A 24,396-nucleotide genomic window follows, 5' to 3' on the forward strand; every position below is an offset into this window, starting at 1 on the left:
GTTTTTATCTCCAGTGGTGAAGAGAAAAAGACCCAAAATAACAGGCATTCCATTAGAGAGAGGTGTAGACAGAATTCCACGAAACTTTAGGAAAACAGTCTTTAAGCTTTACTTACAAAAATTGTTTGCCAAATATCTTAAAGGAAGTCCAATTTATGGAGCATAGGTGTTTGGCACAGATGACTGAAAGTCAGATCTGCTGAGATTTGATTCCTTCAGCTTGGTTTTAGTTTTGAAACAGATAATCCCCTTTCTGTGCCTCCAGATAATTGTCATCACCAGTAGCTACCTCACACACCAGAGTTGGACACCAAGGACCTAACTGCGAGTAGAGGGTTCAAGTGCAGCACGAAGCTTTCAAAGCACCTTATGTATTTCTGCACTTGTATTTATTCAGACAGAAACAATTTCCTGTTCAAAAACTTTCTGCAAGTTCTACTGGTCCTAAAAAGAGATCATGTACCCCAGTGCACACTACTCTGGATACATCCTTGTGGTGATGATGATGATTCAGTCATGTAATTGCTGAGCTGGATTGTATCTGGCCAGCTCAGAGCACAGGCAGAATACTTAGGACAAACAGCCATGAAGAATTTAGTATCTTTAAAAATGTCAGACAATGGATGCTTTAAATGAAGTTTAGAGATGGCAAAACCATTTGTTGCACATAAAAGCAGAGAGCTGGACAGCAACATAAGCACAGAGAAGCCATTTCATATGCCTTACAAGTGTAATCTAGGCTTATTTACAAATACACCAGAAGAAATGTCTTCAGCAAACTTCGCATTTTTTATGTTTGCAACTATGCAAGTCCTTTTTATCCTTTTCATCTGAAGAGCTACAAGGAGATGTAGGTAAGTTTGTAAGGATGACCCTGCTCCTCATGTCACATCTTCCCTCCCATAAATTTATTGAATTTTCACTGTGTTCAGAGGAGCTGTTCCTTTTCACACTGGGCTGAAATCAGAATAAGGCCTTCTGTAAGTGGTATGTCAAGAAAGATTTTCAAGTCAAATGTAAGCCTTTAAAGTAAGGGTTCTGCTTTGGGTTTACATAATTATATGCTATGTAGAATAGCTTTCCTATTTTATATTCCTTCTCCTCTCACCACCCATGACTCTTTATGTATTACTTTGGATCTTCTTGACATTCCTATTACAAACTACATTTCTTTTCACCCTTTAAACAGTGTATCATTGTGTTCAGGTCTTCCTGCTTTTTGACAGGAAAAGCATTCAGAATTTCTGGTGGGACTTTCAGTTGGGCAGATGCAGACTGAAAACTTCATTTTAACTTCCACAAAGTATTGGGAGGATACACTGAAGAACCAGCTCTGGCTGCCATCAGTGTCTGCTCATCAGGACTCTCAGCATAAGAAATTGCTGTTTTGCCTCAAGTCATTCTGGAGAAGTCAGGTACCATTAAACCAGTGCCAAATCAGAAGATGACAGAGGATGACAACCTCCCCAAACAACTCCATTCCCTTGATGGTGCAATAGCAAGATGAATTCCAAACCAGTGTTTGAACTGCAGTTTAACTGCACAGAACTGGAAGTGTAAACAACTAGAGGAGCAGTGTGACATTTGGTATCATTCAGGCCTTCTCCAGAGCTTCAGGCTTCATGCTGGTGTGCATAACCTACTACCAACATTCCATTGCTTTGTGTACAACTTCTCAGAGCTAAAAATTACTGTTCAAACCATCAAGAGAAATGTTCATTTTCATAGTACATTCAGCATCTCAGCACTATTCAGTTTCTCTTTTCAGGGCTGGATTTTCGCATCAAATCACTCTGCAGGCTGAGGGCTCTGGATACAGGCTGAGCAGAGAAACACAAATATGCAGTAGTGGAAGCCCACCTCCCTTAGGGCAAAAATCTCAGCTAAAGCACCTTGGAAGCATATTAATAGCTATAAAAGACTCTTTCTTTGCTGACCACAAATATGTTGTGGTCAACAAGAGGTCTACTCACTGTTTTGTTAAAAACAGTGATGATTTATTTTGCTTCAGCCATGTGTGAAACTAGTCACCACATTATTAATAATAATAATATCCTCTTAAGTCTCAATGGAGCTCTTATGATATAGAAAGATCCACAAAGAATTTAACTGAATACTTAGAAGAGCAATCTACTGGCTGACCACTAAAATATAGCCATATCTGGGATGGAAGAGTGAGTACAGCTATTTAACAATGCATGGCAAAAGAGGAGACAGAGTAAAAAAAAATCCATTTGAAACCAAAGCAAGAGCTGCACTAAAATACAACTACCTTAATTAGGCATGAGTGTGGAGCTGAGCTAAAATTGTAAATTTGAACAGTGCCCTGGAATCTCTATGCCTACAAGAAACAAGGAGTTTATGCAGTGTTTGTCAAGAGGACAAACTCCAACTGCACAGTGCCCTCTACTGTGAAATGAAATCTGTAGAGGCTCAGAGGGGAAAAAAATAATGTACATTAAATCACATGCCCTGCTTGTTTTCTACAGCACAGTCCCAACATTATTACATCTGGGGAGCATCCAATGTAGGTGGGTAAAGGTTCAACCTGGGCAAGCAGAACCAGGCTGGATTCCTCAGCTGTGTGCAGAGTAGCTTGACATCTCCCAGCTCCCTGTAACTATTCCTGAAATGGCAAACAGGATGAGTAGAACAAAATTTAGAACTACTAAGTGCCTTTATAACATCTGCAGTTCTACTAGTTTTGATATTTATTTTAGGGTCATCTGTCTTAGTGTGAACAGGTTGCCCAAGGAAGGTGTGGTTGCCCCCTAATGGAAGTGTTCAAGGCCAGGCTGGATGGGGCTTTGAGCAGCCTGATCTAGTGGAAAGTCTCCCTGTCCATGGCAGGGGATTGGAACTAGATGATCCTTCCAACCAAAACCATAAATTAAAACTCAATTAAAATTCAATTTAAAATTCATCTCAATAACAGTTTGCACCACAGCCAAAATTATAGAATTGTACTATTTTTGTTACCCCTTTGAGTAGCAAGCAAGCCCCAGTTGGCTGGATCTTGCTATTTAAAAACAAAAAGAAACCAAACATCACTTTCTGGAAAAGAAAAAGAAAAATAATTACCCAGAACAATTTTCCCTGATGCTGCAACACATCTGTGTCAGTATTATAGACATCTACTCATATTTCTGATAGTTAAAATAGCTAGTACAGCAATAAGGCATGTTATGTTGTTTTCCTAATGCTTGCTAAGTATGTTCTACTAGCTAAAAATATAGCAGGTTAAACTCAAGAGTTTCCAGACAGGTACATGAAGGACCCCGGAAAGGTTGAAGCACAGGAAACATCTCAGATGACCAAAAGAAAGAAAAGTTAGTTCAGTAGCAAAGGGCAAATCCTGTGACAAATCACACTCCATTCAAGAGGCTCATTTGAGCCCTACAGTGGTTTCTTTCCTCTGGCTCCTGCAGTAAACCCTGCCAGTAGGTTTTATTCCTCTCTACCCCCCATACAGATACACACACACACACACACACTCCACCTCAAGAGCTGGGAGACCCCAAGAGGTCTGCAGCTGGTGTGAAGTTTTTCCCTATCACCTTCCAACAACCTGCAGGAAACAAAGCTTCTTCAGGGACTTTGTTTCATAAGCAAACGGCCTTCAGCTTCAGCACAGGGAACGTTTCTTTAACCCTTTTATTCTCCAACATAAATATAAAGCAAGCATGTGAACAATCATTCATTCCAGAACAGACACCCATATGTGTACAGCCAGGACAAAGCTGTGGTGGAGAACACCAGCTCTTAAGGGTCTACAGAAAACATTCAGAAAGGACAGGGTAGAATGTGAAATAAAAAACTTTACAGAGCAAAGCAGAATAATTTTCTGAACAAATCACAAGAGATTTGTCCATGGAAGAGAGGAGTTGCCTCAAAGTCCCCTCTGTTCCAAAAACTTTGGCCGACCAGATGGACACAAATTGCTTGCACAGAGCTCTTTATGGTCTTCTGGTGGTTTGAGATAATGCCAGCCTTAGCAAGCCACTTGTTGGCTTCACATTGCCAGAAGTCTCCTGAACCACAGTCCACATGCTGCTAAGGAAAATGCATGAGCTGTAGTTCAGTCCTAAAATATAGTTTTGAGAATTCCCCTTGGGTGTATGTCAAGGGTTTTTCAGCAAATGTCACTAGTTTTCAACTGTATATCAAAAAGAACTCGAGCTAAAAAAGTAAAACAGAAAAAACCCAATAAATTAAATTTCAAGTTTATTCAAATATAAATTTAAAAAAAAATCTGGAAAGCTATAAGGAGTAATTGGTAACACAATTGTTTTCCTAGTTGTGAAGTTTTCCTATGAGGGTCTGAAGAGGATTACAAGATTTACATGCCCTGTAAACTTCAAGGAGTTTTTTAGTGATCTAATAGTATCTGGTGGCAGTGCTTTTGCTGGAGGTGGAGTACACATCAATGGAGCTGGAAAACAGTTTCAAGTTCTGAAAGTCACCTGTTGCAGTCCCTCTCTAAACACCCATACACAGATTTCTGCTCCTGTCTGTACGCAAAATATTTGAAATCACCCTCTCCCTTTTTTTAAATCTTTGGAAATCTTTAAATCTTTGTGGTCTGACAGGAAAATGCAGGGCAGGGTAAGGCAGGGAGAGGGAAATGTGTATATGTTCCATGCATAAATAATCCCAAGAGGTCAGATTTCAGCTTGATTTACCTAAAGAGGAACAATGTTTTGTACCTCTTCCTTTCTGAGAAATCAGACTTCCTTTAAAATGTTCAGCCAACATAACTTTCAAAATTCTAGATCATATAAGTTTTATATGTAAAGTTACTATCAGAAATATGACATTCCTCTTTATTAGCCTTGAAAAAAATCACTGATAACCTCAGATGTTACTATCTCCTGGATAACTGATTTAATTTTTCTACTACCAAGAAAAAGAGAAGGCTGAAAAGAAATGTAGATGATTTATAGTTTAGGAAGGCTTTGAAATAAACCAAACGGTTGCTGCATTCAATAATATTCTTTCATTGGTCTTAGCACAGACCAATAAATACAACAACAGTGAAGCTTTTGGATAAGTTAAGAGCCTTTTTTAACACAGAAAAAGAAAAATAACTTGTTTACACTTTAGCAGCTGCCTAAAGATAACAAAGTAAGTTTAAAAAGGCAAATACTAACATCAACACAAGATGTTCCTCAGGAGGAGGCCTGAAAATAAGAATTCAGAGCTCTGTTAGGTTTAGGCATTGACATTAGATTAAAAAGAAAAATTGTGTTTTCCTCTTGCATTTCAGGAGACAGACATTGTTTGCTGAAGAATGTAGAATTTGATCCCCCAGGGAATGTCAGAGGCTTTTTGGCAGACCCTCTGAAACTCAAGTTGACTCTTTTCTGTAACACCTAACATTAGAAAGAAAAGGGGGAGGGAGGGGGGAAAGGGGTGGGAAGCAAAAAAAAAAAAAAAAAAAAAAAAAAAAAAAAAAACCATCAAAAAACCCCAAAACAGCAACAATAATAAAAAAAAATTAAAAAAAACCAAGAAGGAGAGGAGACATAGTTACAAGGCTCTGGCTTCTTGAAGCTGGAAAAGTATTGGGCTGCAAAGACTGGACTTTAACTATACAATTGACAGCTAGACTTCAACTAATTCTAATTATTCTAAGTGGGTATTGAGTTAGTTATCTTAACTCTTCTTAGAAAAACAATGGGAAAGAATACTCAAGTTTATAAGAAAAGAAGAAAATATGTTCTCTTATATTTGTACTTGTTCAAGCTCTGTGTCATCTAACAATGCCAGCTTTGTGCCTAGAAAGACCAGTTAACCAGCCTAACATCAGCCTGGGCATGCATTTTACTGCCAACATCCCTCCAAACACCCTTTAACAAATGTTCTCCATTCAAGCTGAACAGATGGAAGAAAAATCACTCAGAGGAATTGCAGCCCTATAGGCATAAATTATATGGATGCCTAGCAATAGCAGTGCTCAGGACAGAGGTTGGCATCTAACTGACTTGCTTGTTTGGGCAAGCGAGCCAATGCTCTCTTCATCCCATGGTTTTTGGGAATATTAAGCCTTGTTGGTAATTTTCTAAATATCTTCTACTGAAGGAAATTCTATATCAGTGTCAAGGACTAACAAATCAAAAAGGCTCTGATTGCTCTACACCCCATCTCCACCCTGCAAACCCCCAGTTTCCTTTCCTATTTAAAGTTTTTAAAGTGTAATTGGCTTCCTCTATTCTTCTAGTATATTTTCTATCCACAGATTTATTTATTAAGATTGAATGTTTAATGTTTTTAACAAAGTAGTGCCTCCCTTTTTCAGTCAGCCTTATAAAAACATTCTTTTTAACTACATGGGAGTAACAGAAAAAAAAGTTTATGGTTATGTGGGAAAAGAGGAGAAATACTGAAGAAAATCCTAGGTTTAGATCTGATCTGTCACGGCTGGGGGCTCAAAAGCAATTTTTAATCAAATAATAGCAAATGTATTAGAAAATACTATCCTTGAAACCCAGCATCTTTACTCTTATTCATGAATCTTGCCCTGGAATCTTCTGCTCCATGTCTATGTTTGCATAATTACCTATTTGTATGCAATACTGTGACTCATTCAAGCATTGTTTTCCCAGAGGAATAAAATGTTCTGCAATTCCCTCTCTTTTCAACAGCATTACCTGAACTGCCTTTCATATTCTGTCTTGCTCCTTCAAACCATCATTTCCATTACACATGCCAAAAGGAATTGTAAAAAAGATACTCACATGTGAGAGCAGTTTTATGTAAAGCTGCTGTGGGTGTGGAAATTGAGGTTATCAGGAAAACTGATAAAAGGATAGTGAACTACTTTAGATCCAAGCCACTGAGTAGGAAGATATAAACTGACCTGATATTAAGTCATTACTGAAAAGATTTGTTCACCTGAGATAATTTCATCCTAAATAGATGTTCTTATCACATATTATTAACAATTAATCACACACATCAATGCAAAGACCTTATATACAGTGAATGGAGCCAATAGGCATGCATACTTGTTTCTATGTTTTAGAACACTGCTTTCCGGCTTTGTTTGATTTCTTCAGACTGTGGTCAAGGGATTCTTTTGATTTGCCAGGATGACCTTAAATAAAGGTTTTGGGATTATATATGAGAAGTTTCAAGCAACCCCAGGAAGCTTCCTGTGCAGTAATATTGTCTAGCTAGATTATGCAGTACGAGTAAGAACACACCCAAGAAGCAAGTCCTTCTTACTGAAAAAGACAAACAGAATGAGTGTCTTAAGTCCTTCTTACTGAATTTAAGAAGTGTAGAAATCTGAGTTATCTTTGCACAGAAGAGGAGGTGGTACACTGGTCAAATCACTTGCAAGAGATAGTTTGCTGAAGGGCAGGTTAGAGAAACATAAAACCGAGCTGCAACTATGAAGGGTTTTTTAAGACAGTGGGATTACCCTTCCAGAATGACCAGTTTCCAAGACATTTTGCTAAAGCAAATTTAAAAGAAAAAAAAAAAGGGGGGGGGGTTGGGGTGGGAGGAAGGAAAACACAAAATAAAATAAAACCCACAAGAAAAACAGGAAAACAGTTGATTTGCATTTCTGAGGCTACTCTGAAGCATTTGTTGCCCAGAAAAGATAACACAGGGAATTATGTAGTTTCACCCATCTTTAAAATTCACATAGGAAAAAAAGAAACAAATATATTTTCTGAAAAGCCATACCAAGCCTCCTTTTGGACTGTTGTAGAAGTCTGTTGTAGAGGTTCTAGTTGTGGTTTAGCATCATTTTAGCTAAGACAATAAAGCAGCATGGACAGGCAATTCATAGCAGAATAGCAGAAGCACAATGCTAATCTATAGGAAGAAAGCAGAAAGTTTTTTGCAGATTCTGAGATTACATGTCTATTAGTTATTCTAAGTACACACTAAAGGTTACTACACTAGGGATTCATATATTTATCAGTAATCTGTCCCAAAGCCATGGAAGGTAATTAAAGAAAAAGATAGGCATGGCTTCAGGCAGTAATTCAATATTACTCTAAATCTCTGCATGAGCAAACCTGTGAACCAAAGAGGAAATGCATATTGTACAAGGACAGTTGTGTTCTGAAACGTGATCCCCCGTGGAGTTTTCAGATGAAGCACTTTTCCAGTGATTAACTCAATACATTTGAATTTCATTATTTAATGTTTTAGGTGACTGGTTATTTGGAGTGCACAGAGAGGAAAACAAGTTTTCCATGAATAAAATCAGAGTAAAAGGCAGATAAGGACTAAGCCATCTCAGGTCACTTGGAGCCCCATTGCTCCTTGCTGAGCCCATAAGGACATTCAGTGTGTGCTCTTATGATTTTTTTTTTTATAATTAGGCCACACTTTTTTTAGATTCTGGTGGCAGCAGATCCATGCTAAGATACACAGAACTATTTTCCATAATGGTCCACCCATTCTGATAGTATCAGCTAAAGGAAGCACTTGGCTTTATCAGAAGTTCTCAATCTGCCCTGAAAATGCCCTGATAATACCAGTTTTTACAGTAGTATTAACAATTTTCAGCTCCAGGGCCCTGCATGCCCAGTGCAGCCAGGCAGTAGATTGCATTTATTTTATAAAGAATGAGAGCCCACAAAGCTACCTTGCAGGTGTGCCAAGGAATATGGTTGGCAAACACTTCTCCAGGATTCTGGGAGAGGCAAATCATTATTTGTCTCTCTGCTGATCTATCATCAAGCAAGAATCAACAAAGATGCATCTGAGGTATTCATCAAATTAAAAGATCTCTCCAGGGAAATCCACTGGATGTGTATGTTCCTTGACAAGAAATTGTTTGTTCTGCTGTCCTTCTGGGAAAACAAAATGCCAAAGTTCAGATAATGATACCAGAAATCCAGGAAAGAAATTCAGATAAGGGTAAGAAAAAAAAATGAAATCAAATTTGACAGCTTTGAAACTGTCTTTGGTGGACTATAAGTCTCCCTGCAAAATCCAATGAATTGGTGGGATACAGTCCACCAGAATGTCATTTTACCCTCTATCATAATGTGGTATTTTAAGCTTGTTTATGTTCTTTTAGTTCAGTGGTGTTTTCACGGGCTGCCTTTTTCTTTTAGAGATCAAAGACAAAATTCAGACTGGGCTGACAAACTTTATTCTGGGTTACATATGGATATGAAATGGTGTTTCTGTATCTTGAAACTTTTTCAGCTTTCAAGCAAAATCTTTTCCTGTTCCCTGTTGGGATGAAAAACAAAGCCTTTTGAAGTCTTATGGAAAACCCAAAAACTCAGGAGAAACCCATGGAGTCACAGTTAAAAGCCTGGTGGTCAGGGCTCTGATCTGTCTGAATTGATCTAAAGGCTTATGACTGAATTTCTCTCAGCTCAGGGAAGAGTTTTTGAGTAAAGTGCTACTGAAATCTGTGTCAACATCTGTATTTTTGGCAGAAATTCTGTCCTAGAATGGAAAAGTCCTGGTAGAAGCCTAATCAAAATCAGCAAATTCCTATACAATTTGTAACACAGAAAAAACCTGATTCAGACTAGTCCGTTTTTTATCAAACCCCACATCAGAAGCAAATTGGGTATCAACCAGAAAAGATGAGACACTTAAAAACAAATAATACCAAAGACCTCCCACTCAAACTGTGAAAAACATCAACTATGTGCATTTCTGTCACTGCTTCTGACTTTCTGGTATGTGATACCCTTGGCTTCCTAGATTAATAAAATACTAGCAAGAAACAGTGATATTTTCAAACGTTATTTGCAAAGCTTTTCATATTTTTTTAATGGTGATTTTTTCAAATAGTTATCAGCTTAGCTAAGGGTTTCCAGAAGTCTGACACTTAACATGCACAACCAAAAGAAAAATAAAATAATCTGACCTCCTGACCTGAACTCCTAAGGAGGTCAGGACTGAGGGAACACCTCTGCCCTCATCCTGGGCAGCCCCTACCTAAGGCTGTAGCTGGTTTTGCCACCACAACCATTAATGTAGTACAACAGAGACCCCTTTGTAGTGTGCTGGTACCCAAGCAAATGAAGGTGAGGCACCTCTAGATAACAAGGCCCGTGCAAGAGCCACATCTGTGTTTAATGAGGTGGTCCACAGCAATGTGTTTATATTTAGCACTGCCAATATTATTTCAGGTGACTTGGGAAAGAGCCTTATACAAGGTTGCATGCAAGTGAACCTGGTACCTGTATGAAGCCAAGAGGATGCATGTGGAGAGAGGTGTATGGGAGGTCAGGAGCCCTTCTGAGCAGAGATCACTACACAAAATTAAGAACTCTGTGTCTTCAAGAGGGGTTTCCACTTCTGTTTTGCAAGCTGAACGCAGCAGCACTGAACAGGAGGAAAACAGAGTTTTGCCTCCTTTCTCCTAAAGACACAACAATGTCCTTAAGTATCCACTGGTATTTAAATCCTTGGACTCCTCAGATGCAGGGGTTACATTGCCCTCTCACAGACAAAAAATTTGCAGAATCCTTACACTGAACTGGATGTGACAGAAGTTGTTTTGCCTGTCTCTGAGCTCCTATTAAAGGCTTTCAGCAGTCAGGAAGGCACTTTGACAGTTATGTTCAGTTCATATTTTTAACCTTTATGTAGACACCATATATGAAAGAAGATTTTTTTTTTTTTTGGATGAAAGTCATCCTATGAAACAAGGGATGTAAGTCCTCTATGAATTATTCCAGGCCTAGAACCACCAATCAGAACCCTTTGTGCAAGTGATGGCCAGTATCACTCTGTATCATTCAAATTCTAAACAGACTAAGATGAGTATGTAAATAGAAAATTATTTTAAAGTACTGCTGTTATTTTATTAATTTTTTTTTAAAGCTAAATGTCAGAGTATAATTATTGTGATGACTGTAAAGTTTCCACTTTATAAATAAAATGCATGTGTTTCAGAATAAAAACTAGAACATGCTCTACGTATTCAGTTGTTGCCTAACATATCTGGAATATATTAAAAAGTCATATTCAGTTATAAACTTAAACAACTCCCACGTCATGAAATGTACACTCTTTGCTCAGAGGATGAATGTATCATCAGAATCACTTTTTCAAAGGGACAAAAATCAGTGTAGGTACCACCAAACCCAGCACAGACACACACTGAACTCTGCATTTGACTCCTACATTAGATGAGAATTCCATCCCTAAAATCAACTTTCTTGGCTGAGTTATCTTCCCAAACACTATACTTAAAGAGTTGCTACCAGCACAGCTTGCTTCTTCTGTTCTGTTCTGATAGCTTTAATCTACCTGAGGTTAATGGTGTAAAACTGAAATGACAAAATTTCTGTAAATTAATGCCAGTAAGAATTTCCCTATTTCACAGGCAGTTGAGTTATATACTCCCAAGTCAATGACAAAGATTCCACAGATTTTAGCACAGACCTTTACCCATATGAAATGTAAGTTTTGACCCCATTTTTAAAATGCATGTATATTCTTGCAGTTAAATATTTCTCCACAAAAGTTTAGAAAATAGGCTGTATAAAATAAAACAAAATCTGTCTCTCTGAGGTAATTTCTTCATTGAGATGCACAAAGAGACATGAAGACTATAGGAATTTATTGAGTACAATATGAAGATATTTGGCCTCAAATTCAAATAGCAGACAACATATAACAGGCAGTCAGATACCAGTGTAATCAATCATACTTTGTTCATCGTCAGTGCATCTTGGGAACAAATCAGTCCTCTTAGGACTTTACTCATCTTATTCTGAAAAGCAATGGAGAGACTTTTGAGTGGTGAGCTGAATTTAGAGATACTATTTCTGAAATGTAGCTGAGAGGTTACTGCTTCATATAGGGGTTTGTATACTAAAATAAAATCTTATTCTCATTGCATATTCGTTCAAGCAAAGTCCACCTTCAATGTTCAGTCCTGAGAGACTCTATACTCGATCAGAATAATTCACCTACTCACCAGTAAGATGCAATAGAGAATAATTATCTAATTTTTATCAGTAAAGAAAGCATAACTCTTCTACAGACTTTGTAAGTCTGACATAAATATTTATTTGTTCCTTTCAAGTGTTTTATTACTTCGTTGCTATTTAACAGCAAGTTGTCTTAACAAAGGGAGCAAGTAATAAGGTTTTTTGTAGTAACTGCAAACTTTTAACATTAAGTTGGCAGAAACAATCCATTTTTAATAACAGTCTGCCTTGGTAACCTTGTATTCTGACCCAAGGTGAAAGGTGAAGATTAAATCTCTTCCACCTTTCTGAATGCAGCTGCTGTGCACACAGACTTTAATTGATGGGAGACTTAGTTTTGTAACTCAAGACCATCTCCCGCCTGCAGCACTGAAAACGTGTGATTCAGGGCTCAGTTACTGCTGATAGCAGGTCCCTCTCAGCTGATGGTCTGGGCAGGAGAATAAAGTCTTTGTCACTATCTATTCCACGTCAGGGTGACTTTTTTCTTCCTCATGATTCCAGTATTCAGGCCAGGCCTATAATGGTAGCCCCTTGCAAGAAACAATATAAAGGTGGAAAAACATGGGAAAAGGGACAAATTATCCATGGATGAGCAAAGCTGCAATGCTGGAGCAGAGATCTGCTTGATGCTCACTAGGCAATATGTGTGTGAGGTTTTTTAGGGGGTGAAGGGTTTGCACAGACAACTTTTTCTTTCAGGCTTTACAAACTGGAAGCAATTTCTTCATTTTCTCCCTAACTATAGTGCAAGTACCTGTACGTTCAGGAATTTAAGTTGTTGGCCTTGACATCGTAGCAGGTCTGGTTAAATTATTCTTTAGGATATTTAATCAGATCATCAAATTAAAGAAACTTAGCCTTGACTGCTTGAGTGATATTACCACAGGCCTAGAAACCTATCTGAAATCAGGATCAAATCTAGACACAATATATAAACTGGCAAAATGGGTAAAATTCCATGAGCCTTTTCTAAGCTTACACAGCATCTACAGATTTGTAAGAGTATCTAAGAGCATCAGGAGGTAATGAAAACCATTTTGCAACTCCAACTTGAATTTGAAGAGTTGCTGAACTGTGCTGTGCAGTCTGCTCAGACTTAAGATATTGCCCCACATGAGGCTTTGGTCACAAAGCAGCATCTCTCACACATGGCAACCAAAAGCACATGCTGAGTTTACATGGAGAACCAGTATGTCTTATACATATTGTACCTATTACTTCAAAACTAAAAGAAATTGATTTTTTAAATGTATATTGGCAATGATGAAAACTGTGCAAAAATATTCCCACAATACCACACTAACATTTTATATACCAGACTATAAAGTTAGCATGTATTATACATGCATGATCTAAACAATCTGCATTATTTGCACTAGAAAAAAAAAAACAACAAACAATTAAAAAAAACCCAAAAACAAACACAAAAACTTCAGAGCACACCCAAAGAACAGCCTGTGCTTCCAGCCTAGTTTTCTAAGTCATATTTTTCTGGCAGGTCTACTTCTTATCAGAGAAACTTGGCTTCTGTCACTTAGTGATTTTAATTCCAGCATTTGGCAAACTTTAGTTTTCTAATTGCTGGCTGAGTTCAGAGGTCCAAATTACCAAGGTAAAGACTTTTCCCCATTGCCTGCAAGGGCCAGGTGATAGAAGCTGGTCTGTTATGGGGTTTCCAGAATACTTGACTGTCTGTCTAAGATATCATCACGTTCAGAGGCCGGTGCAGTATAGACAATGCTTGAGCTACAGGGACATTCCTAAAAAATCTCAAACCACTCCAATAATCCCCTGAGACTCCAGACACTTTCACAGAGCAGCATTACTAGAGGATGACCAAATGCTATGGGGCTTAGTGGAGGCAGCACAGAGAAGATTTTTTTTTTTTCCCCAGACCAAATAGAACACTTTCAATGTGGGTATTAGACCTTTTAAGATAAATGACACTCTGAATATGCCTTAATATTCATCTCAACAGAGAAAAAATAAAACTGAACTTTACATTTCTGAGAGTTAAACTCATAAGACAAGAAAATGAAGATGCCTTAAAGTCCTGAGTGTTTGCTAAACACTGCTGGATTCAGCAACAGTTTTAGGGCTCTAGGCCATTAGTTAGGTCAATCATTTAGTTAATACTTCTGTCTTTTTTTGAACAGTGGTAGGAGACACATTGCTGAGGAACCTGAAGGACCTTGGAGCAAGGTCTGTCAATGGTGACAGCAGGTGCTTGTAAAACTTCACTCTTGTGCAGCTGGTCAGTACATATCAGCACCAGCTTGCAGGCACAGCTGGAAACTGGCTTCTCCACACTGTCCACTCCTCATTAGATGATCATAATTATGACATCAAAGTTATCACTTAATGAGAAAATACACTTTGGATTTTCAAAGGCTGTAGCACTTTATGCACGACAATTATCTCTATAGCCTCCTCAGAGCTAACTGCCAAATGATACCTGAATACAGCCACAGATTTTTATTTTTTTTTTCCCAAAGGGAAGGAAAATGCCTTTCTAAAGCACGCAGCAGAGTGTCTTCTATGAATTGTAATTAACTGTATGTGCTGATTCCAAATGACTTGCAAATTAAGCACCAGATCATCACCACTAAGAGAAGTAATAACAAAGGATTCAAGAGACCTTGAATCAAATTCTTTTTCACAGCCTGAAATCTGCTATCCTGTTACTCTGTGCAGTTGATGCAGTGAAACTTAGTCTACAGAAGCTAGAGATGAAAGTGCAGTGGGAAACTGAGCATCACTAACCTAGTCCCAAGTTCTCACCTGAATCATTATGCATTAGCAAGTATCTTAATGAAACAAAGAGGAGAACAAGAAGGTACAAATAAAATGAAGTGGAAATAGGCCAAGAGTTTAGGGGCATTAACACAGTATTGGGCTAAACTCAGAGCCAAAAGGCAGACAGTTACAAAGAGAAATTATGTACCTATAAGGTACAATATACTCCATCTGCCAGAGCAATTTAGCATTTAAAGCCACATGGCAGCCACTATGGTGCTGTTAAGTGACACAGACTATATTCAGAACAAAAACTCAATTTCCCTTCTCTTTTCCTGGAGATGTAATACACTAAAGGACATGACCTAGCTCTCAAGAGTCCTAATTAATTGTGGTGTGTAAAATCAGAAAGAATCAGCTTGCTCATTTCTTTCCTATTCCTTACACCAGAAGGGTCAAGCCTCTTGTTTACTCCTTAAGGAGAAAAAAAATCTCAGGAAAAAATTTTGACCCATCAGGTTTTTAACACAAAATGTTGAATGAAACAGGGGTAGAGGTGAGTATTTTTACAATTGCAATTTTACTAACTGCAGCAAATTAAGTTTCATTTCAGTTTCCATGGACTTACTCAATTCCATTTCTCTTGATAAGGACCCAGCAAGGTCCACCCGCCATTTTTTATGCAGTATGTGTTACTAAAGAGCAAAATCCCATTTGACTTTAAACAGGACTTCCTTGTATGTGCCCTACAGTTGTTTAATTGGCTCTGAACACTTGAATTGTTCTTGTAGCATAGATGTTCTCAAGCAATCTGTATCACCTCTGATACCAAAGGCTAAGGCTATACCAAAAACCCACTGGTATGAGACAGCAGTTGGGAAATGTCAGTCTTGTCCTCTTCCAGACCTCTAAGCCCCTTGTCTGAAATGTGAACATTTACTTAATTGCCTATATACAAGAAGGCAAAGCCCAACTGGCTGGTGTACCTTAAAACAGTTTATGAGCCTTACCAGGACATCTCAGAACAGCAGACTATACCACCACCTCATCTGTGGTGTCCACAGCTTGCAAACAGAAGTATTTGGACCTTGCTGTTCACACATGCTTCATCTGCAACAGCAAGAAATGTGATGCTGAAAAATGTAAGGAGGCACAGTGTCATCTACTAAGTTACTTCACTAGAGTAATTATAGTGGCTGGTGGAGCCAGGTTTATAGGTTTATAGGCCTTCTGGAAGAGGAGACTTCTCTCTTTAGCCGTAAGCAATGAACAGGGTGATAAAGACATTTTTAACAGAAACTTTGAAGAAGGTGACATGAAGGCGAGTGTGGTAGAAGTTGCCAAGGGGAAGGTTCATTATGCAGCTTAGGGAGTTGTTATTGGGTTTGATAGGCTAGAAGTAGAATTTGAGCTCCTTCCAACTCATTAAACAATGTCTTCCAAGGGAGGCTAATTGAGTAAGATTTGAGATTAGTATTGAAGGATCTTCTACGGGACCCAACTGCCTCATAGATCCTACAAGGGGTCAAAAGGGCTCAAAGGAAGACAACTGCAATTACCAGTTCTTACTAACAATCAGAATAGCACAAGTAGGTGGTGAGGCTTGAGTGGGATTCACAAATACCTAAGAAATAAAAATGTAAATTTGACTTTATTTTGAAAATTCAAAGCTATCTGTGAGGCAGTTAGGCACAATCACATGCTCTCTTTCCCAGGAGCCACCAACCACTGGTGAACAAAAAAAAAGAGAGTAAATGCAAAGACCAGATGTTGTCTATAAATGTGGTTCTGTATGAAATAAAATCTGTCAGTTTAACCTAATAAAAAACACTCCTCAGAATTTCTTAACCCTGAGACAAAACATGTGTGATACAGAATATGGAGACTTCCAGCCAATAAAGCATTAGTAAATTTCTTGTATATCAAATTAATTTGGTTATATATTTATTTACTATGCAATACAGTGTGAACTAAACTCTCTTGCTTCATATCATGGGCCCAAGTCCCCACATTAATTTAAAAGCTTGTCTCTCAGTGGGAGTTGTCTGTTTAAAGGAGTTTTGAGACTGGGCGATGGCTCTCAGCTCTTCATTCACTTAAAAAATGTAGTGTGGCTGCTTTATGCAGAAAGGGACTTTGACCCAAAACAGCATCTTTGTAAGAGGATTAGAAAAATTCCATTCTTTTAACGACTGCCTAGATGTTTGCTCTCCTTCACTTAATACTCTTTGTCTGTTATTCTTAATTATCTGCATAAATGCTTTAAACCAATGTTGTAAGTAATCTGTCATTTTATCCAAGGTTTTGTTGAATGGTTCTTTTGAAATGATCTGATTATTGATATCTTTAGGAGACCATTCAGCTAAATTCCCATGCCTGTCCATATGACAGCACCTCTGCTGCTTCTGGGAAGCTCCACTAAGACCAGTGGTGCTTGACCTCACCTTAGTGCTGCTCCAGGCAAATCAGGGGCTTCACTGAAGGTGGAAAATAAGCTTAGGAAAAGACTGGCCAGAAAAGATTGGCAAAAAACCTATTTTCTAATGTAATGACCAACATCCAGCATTATGTCCCACAATTATTTTTTTTTTCATTCCTAAGACTAGAATTCGTATAGTGCTCTGATAAAGATGGAAACTCCCCCCCCCCCCCCCCCAGAATCTTCTATACCAATCAGCTCCCTCAGATTCTAAGTAATTTAAAACTAGGCTTTCTGTTTACATGCCTACAGATGGACATCAGCATCTAACATAGCTACTCAAAAATCCTGGCTGAGGACTAAATTTCACCCCGCTAATATAGTCCTATGTTACAGGATAGTGTGTGATAACAGGCTTTTTAAAACAGCCAAGATGTATTTTGTAATTTAGAAAATTACTCTGAGGAACCATTTGTCAGTTTAATGAAAATCTGAAACTACAGGTTTATATAATAGAATTAATTGTAATGGCTCTGCTGGAATGATTTCTTTCAGATGGGTTATTTGAAGGATTGAAAGAGGGATTTCACAGCTGAAAGAAAGAAAGGATTTATCCTAAGACCCATGTAAGCAAAACACGTTTAAATTTCATAATACAGTGCCTTTGACTCTGTGGGACTATTGTTTTCCATGTCTTGAGATGTAGGAGATACTTCTATTCACAAGTCTATTTAAGAATATCTTGAAAGAATTTGATGCTTTTCTAATGCAGGTGTTCATCACCCACAGATGGCAAAGGAGTGAGAGCACTTACTTATTAAAAAGTGACCTTATAGAGTTACAAGAAGGTACACAGTGTTGTTTAATATCCCTGCCAAGATGGAGTTAGACAGCCAGAGCAGAAAACCTATTTCTATCATGGAGGAAAGAATCAGGCCTCAAACAGGTGAGATGGATAGAAATATTTATAAATATTATCTAGCTCAGTGTGGCAACAGAGTCCCCCAGGAAGCTGCAAAGAATCATCAGCCTCTCAATTCAAAATATAATTTCACAAGAGGGGTGGGGGCCTCATGGAGAAACTAAGTTTTGATAATCCAGTGTGCAAGGTTGCTGTTGAAGTCTTAAACCAGCATCATTATTAGTACATCATTATTAGCAGTATCTTACACCCTTAGTTGCTTAACTTCTGAGCACCTTGTGTGTGTACATGTCTGGGAAGGAGGAGGTGTACCATAATTTGGGTTGGGGCTCCCCCTGCTCACATGATCTTTCCCCTTCAGTCCTCCTTCATAGGAAGTAATTTCCATCTCTTACTTCATTTCTTTCTCTACAGTTGGAATGATTTTGTCAGCTATTTGGTGGGGAACCAAACCACTTGGTACACTGACAATTCCACCCTAGCAGCTATCCCAGCACATCCCAACAGCAGCACCACGTTAACACCAAGCCAGAGACAGCGTTTCAGCTAAAAATTGTTGTGCAGAGGAAAAAGATGAGTGGGATTCCATATGGCTTCTGCTCTCACCAGTGACTTTTTGGCCAGTAAGCTGTGCCTAGGACTGGAGAGTGGCACTTAACAGACAGGAACAAATTACACGGCCACAGATGCAACAGAGCGTCTGAATTGCTGAGAAAAGGAGCAGGTGGGATCAAGGTCCCAAAGCTCTGACCAAAACTGCAACAAATGAACAGCAACAGTAGATGGAGTGACATGTGTGAAGGGCGAGAGGCAGCCCAGTTTGACATCCTTGCCATAAGGGCTAGCAGGGCCAAGTGACAGCTCATCTCCTTCCCTCTCACAGCTGCAGCTGCCATATTGTACCCATGCTCTCCCTAAAATACTGCTGAGTATTCAATATGCAAACATTGCCATTTGAAATCATGGCAAGAAGTACTTTTTAGAACGTGGACTATGTAGGATATTTAAACACAAATTCTGGTATTGTTGTGGGAATAATTCCCCATCCTTTAGTTTTGAAACCTCCACCATCTTACACAGATTTTGGTTCAACTATGCAAATGTATTTTCCAGGCCATGCCGTTGTTACTCTTTGTCCTGTTGTAATGAAAGTGCCAATGTGTAAAATAAGGTGTTTACTTGCCTGTTGCTACTTAGGCTATAATTTTCTCAGGGGCGACTAAAAAAAAAAAAAAAGAAGAAAAAAGTGGTTAAACCACATTTCTGAACTAGAAGTCTAAACTGTTATTATGGTCATAGCAACACTAGAACTCTAAGAAATGTATCCCTCTCCACTGTGTGATTTAAAATAAAAACATAATTACCATTGTCTTCTGGTAGCTAGGTAGATAATTATGCATTGCATTTGTGTCACTTGCAATTCTACGCAATTTGTTCCAAATCTGTTATTTGACAAGTGCAGGAAAGCACAACCAGGGTCTGGTATTTCAGGGAATGTCTAGGGAACTGCCATAAGGTACAGAGATGTGACTGAATCCCTAGCCCCAAAGGCCAAACTACAGAAGCTGGGCAGTGTTAAATCCAGCATACTTGCCAACCTGCAAGCCACCTGCAACTCCCTCTCACTGAAGCAAACAGCAGGGCTCAGCAAACCTCAGCTGCACATAAATATACTTTATGTCCAACCTGTTTTCCCACAAGAGTACAAAATGCTGATCTGAAGCATCATACCAACAAAGAGCTGCTGATAATAATAACACATCACCCTCCTTAGCATGGTTCTGCAGCTAGGGAGTGCATTTTTGGTTCAGCTGCCTTCTACAAAAAAAAAAAAAAGTTGCCTTACAATTCACCCTGTATTACTTTATTTATAACATTTCTCCACCCACTGTGCCACCCAGACTGAGAGTTCATGACACTTCTGATGTGTATTTTACAAAGAGTGCATTTTAAATAAGCCAGGGAGGTTAACTCAAGATCCTTTAATCCCAGCATATATCTTTGTTAAGGGAACATAGACCAAACCATTGAAAACCCCAGCTAGAAAACAGGTTTGAGTAAATCCCTCACCCTGAAAAATCGCTCCCTGACCAAATTCAGATTCTTTTTATAAAGAAACTCAGTGGCAGCCGAGGGGAGCACATCCCAGCCAGTGAGGGCTGCAGCTCCTCTCCCCCAGCAGCATCCAGATACAGCAGAAAAAGATGCTCTGCCCTCCTCAGCTCATGGTTTGCTGAGCCGTGTGGGTACCTTGGGTGATCAACCACCCTTCTTCTGCCTCCAGCATGCTCCCAGTGTGTTTCCAGGAGGACATTAGGTCTGGAGAGCAGCAGAAGGTCTGACAGTAGAGCATCCCCACTCCATCATGCAGCTCTCTGACAGTAGAGCTCACAAAGATACACAGGTATCTTTGATTGGGGTTGACTGAAACTAATTAGCCCAGTCCCTCTTCCCTATTTCTTTGTAATATAATATTTTTCCACTTAGTTAAAGGGCATCAATATTTATGTGTGTAAGGAGGCACTGCCCCAGCTGACCTACAATTGATGTGTACTCTGAGCCCTGCAAAAACAACACATTTTGGTTACAAATGACCTCCCTTACCTTCACTGACAGCTAGATGTATGTCTTCTATTCATGATCTGAAAATGTCTGGACTAATGGGCTGTCCTACCTGGCACTGCTCTATCTCTGCCTGAAGAAGGAGTTTTAGAGCCACCAAACTGTCCAGTCCAGTTCAAATGCTCCCTCAGACACTTCAAAATCTGAATATTTTCTCCTACTGTATTTGAATTTGTTTTAGAACTGCAAGTCCCAGGAAAGAGCAGAGCATTACTGCACAGCAAGATGAAATGTTTTGAGTCTCCAGTTTAGTTCTTCTGTCTTTTTTGTAGAGCAAAGTACCATAAGGATTGAAATCCAGTAGCATAATCACATGTATAGAAATATCTGCTTGCACAAAGGACCATGTAAACTTATGCTTAGCTCTGGAAAAGAGGAACATTTTCTTTGACTGCCAAGAGACAAAAGCAAACTGGGCTGGCATGAATGAAGAAGAGACCTTTTTTAAACAAACAAACAAAAAAATCAACAAAACCCAAAACAAGACAAAGAAAAACAACAAAACCAAAACAAAAAAACCCTAAAACATTTCAACAAAATATTAGCTTACTCATAGAAATGTTTGTTTTCCATCAAAACATCCAAAACCAGTTTTACCATCCTTGATTTCCCCCCCCCGCCCTCCCACATTGGCTTCATCATTTTTCTCTGGCCTATAATGAAAAGATATGTCAGCTAAAGTAAATATAAATTACTACCCAAAACTGAATTGAGCAATCCAGAACAGCCAAACTAACATCTCATAAAAGATTTTTCAGTCTTTATTATAAAGACCATTTTTTAAGTGATGACATTTCTTTCATGTTCCTTTATGTCAACCTGAAAAATCCAACATTGGAGAAAGCAGTAAATATCTTTAGCAGTAAATAAAATATGATAAAATAGCTGGTAGAGGAATTTATCAACCTTTCAAATGTTTTTGGGAAATGAGTTAGGCTAAAGTAAACTGCACAGGCTAAAGTAAACTCTACAGCCAAAATACTTGATTTCCTAGAAATATTTGCATGCCTGTAGGTGAGTCCTTATCCTGTTCCAGCCTTACTCATTTTCCTCACTTTTTCTTTCTCAGCAAATGAAATGCTGTCAAGATAAAGAAATAAATTTTCAAGATGTCTCTTTGTGAATTGTTAATGCAATCTCTGATTAATTGCAATGTTTTAATAATCCAACTTCTATTTTACTGAAAATTAACCTACTATTTTTTACATTTTGCTTCTCCTAAGAGGTGTCAATGGCTTGGTGCGACTTACTTTTTGTATCAGGATACAATTTCTAGTGAGGTTTACTTTCCAGTAACTTTGCATTATTGTTATTTTAGTGTTTTCCAGAACTGATAAAAAGCCTTTCCTGTTAAGAAATAGTACCCACTTAAAGCTTGTCTTTCTGTCTGGAATTTGTGTGCCTCCTCACATTACAAACAGTCCCCGGGAGTAGCATGGGCCAGACTCCTTACAGAGCCAGGAAACCCAGGAGAATCTCAGGATGATGATTCCCGGCATGTTTTCCTCCTGCCAGGTGTACAGTGGGTGAAAAGACCAGGATAACTTTCTCAAGGCTGCAAGTTAGTTGCTGCTCTCTGCCAGAAGCATTTACCAATGGCTTCACAGTTCCTCCTGTAAACCTGCCTGCAACACAGCTTACAGAAAGGGTTCAGCCATACTAAAGCTCCAGAAATATACAGCATGACAGAGGACTTCTGTTCCAAAATATGGAAAAGACAACAAACATGGACCCCGAAAGCCTCAGCTAGAGCAGGGCATTTCATTCCTTCTCAGTCCCAGCTCAGCTCATGACAGTACACATCCCTGGGAAAAAAACAAGTAAAACCAAAGAATCCAAAGCCCCAGGGAACCTTATTTAGAAAGATGCTTTTCCCTGCTGCCAAATAACCAGTTTTAGGAACAGAGCATGGTGGTGAAGATAAGTTTGAGAATTTGTGGACCCACATCTAATAATGCTGAAGGATATCTTGGCTGAGCTGTACTGGGCAGGATACTTCCAGGGAGGAGAAGCAGCAGAGGCAGGGAATGGAGCAGGGAATTTGATACCACCATGATTTTTGACAGCCACTTCTACCAAACAAGACTGAGTTCTCTCTGTTACAACTGTATTGGAGGTATGGCTCTCCGAAACGTTGGGATGGTTTAAAAAGACTGGAACAATAATGAAATTATCTGTCATCTTCTGCCATAGCACCTGAGTCTTTTCTGCAGTGGCAAATCTGCATTTGTAGGTTGGTCAGTTTGGGCTGTGGTCAAGGCTTCAGATGTCCCTGTTTGCTGACCTGTTCTAGGTCACCTAGGTCCTATATGCATGGGACACCACTGTGTATAGATCACCCAGCAACTGAGCAAATCCCATGGAAAATGTGGCTTCGGAATATCTCACCAGAGCTACTCAACACCTGAATCATTGGATCAAATGTGCATCCTTTATCCAAGGATAAAGAAATATCCCACATTTTTCAGATAATACCTGCAATTCAATAAGTCTCCTTTCATAGGAAATAAAGGTTCCCAAAAGTCAAATGTCCAAGGTGAAATTCCAAGGTTTCAAAAGAACACTTACTAGGAACATTTGCTTTCCTACAAATGTGCCTTCCACTGTCTGTGCCTCCACTTCCAGCTGGAGGTCTGTGTGTGGCCTTCAGCTAAGATCTGCCTTTAGAGATGCAAATAGAATTTTAAATATTTGTTAGTTAATGGTCCCCACTATCTTTTTAAAATAAAAATACATAAATTCTCTACGGAAAAATGACAAATTCATGCTTGCATCAATGATTTCCCCCCTGCCCCTCCTCCATGTCCTTCAAGGAATATTTTCTAAATACTCTCCAAGGATTTCCCTGCTCCTGGCATGCATATGAATCTCTTATTAGTGTCAGTGAGAGTTATGTCTGCACATCACAAGGAGAATAGATACCTAAATAATTAATTAGACCCTATATTTAAGTATATTTTCCTTGATGAACAGTTACTACCAACATTTATGGAGAGGTCCATTCCTAAATACTTTTAGAAACTAACCAGCTGTTACAGTTATTAAGACTGTGCTTATAATGCAAGTGATTTAAACCAGAGAAATGTGGGCAGCACTTATTCCCAAAGATTTTCTACAGCAGCATCAGTTACTTATGCTGACACAGGAAAAAGAGAGGGAAAAGGCAATCAATGGGGCTACATTTTGACTTGACTGAATTCATTAATATTTGAAAACAAATAAGACTGGTTTGCCCCAGGGATTGGTAATAGGATACAAGCCTTTCACCTCTAGGTCAGCAGTTCAAAGCCAACTTTGGTCAGTACTGACTGAAAGTCATTACTATCTATCTGAACACTGTTCTAGAGTGTATGTAAAAGAAGTTGGTGGTCTCTGTTTATTTCCTAATGGCTAAGGCCCTGATTCAGCAAAGCTCTTAAGCATGCACTTCATGAGAAGCAGATGTTTAAATCCTTTTGAATTTCAACATCTGATTACAGTTAAGCACGTTCTTTACAGCCTCACCAGCATGGGCAGGCTGGAGCACACACTCAATAAGCTTTGCTAAATAAGAGCCTCAGTGTGCAGGCTCCTCAGTTGTTTGTGCACCCACAAGCAGAGGGAACAAGCAAGCAAACCCATTTCCCCATCCCCCAGATACTGGATACATCCACATACTGGCACTCTGTGCTAATGATGGCACAGGCATAAGACTCACAGAGACTATCAGCTGCAGAATGTTTTTCAACCACACTGAGACAACGAGGGGAAAAAATATTTGA

General features: G+C 38.9%; 1 long non-coding RNA gene across 4 annotated transcripts in view; it reads right to left on the bottom strand.

Moving 5' to 3' along the window:
• The window catches only part of LOC139794231 (uncharacterized), a 106,218-nt gene that overhangs the window by 41,651 nt on the left and 40,171 nt on the right, over positions 1-24,396 (bottom strand). For 2 of the 4 annotated variants that reach the window (XR_011725042.1, XR_011725043.1), the window contains exon 1: positions 7,696-7,798. The exons of 1 other annotated variant lie outside the window; for it this stretch is intronic. This is a non-coding gene — a long non-coding RNA (uncharacterized lncRNA). Of the gene's footprint in view, positions 1-7,695; positions 7,799-23,203; positions 23,293-24,396 lie in introns of those variants that run through there. One more of the 4 variants, XR_011725044.1, reaches the window with a different exon arrangement.

Source organism: Heliangelus exortis, chromosome 3 (genome assembly GCF_036169615.1).
Source record: "Heliangelus exortis chromosome 3, bHelExo1.hap1, whole genome shotgun sequence".
In the NCBI taxonomy this organism is placed as follows: domain Eukaryota; kingdom Metazoa; phylum Chordata; class Aves; order Apodiformes; family Trochilidae; genus Heliangelus; species Heliangelus exortis.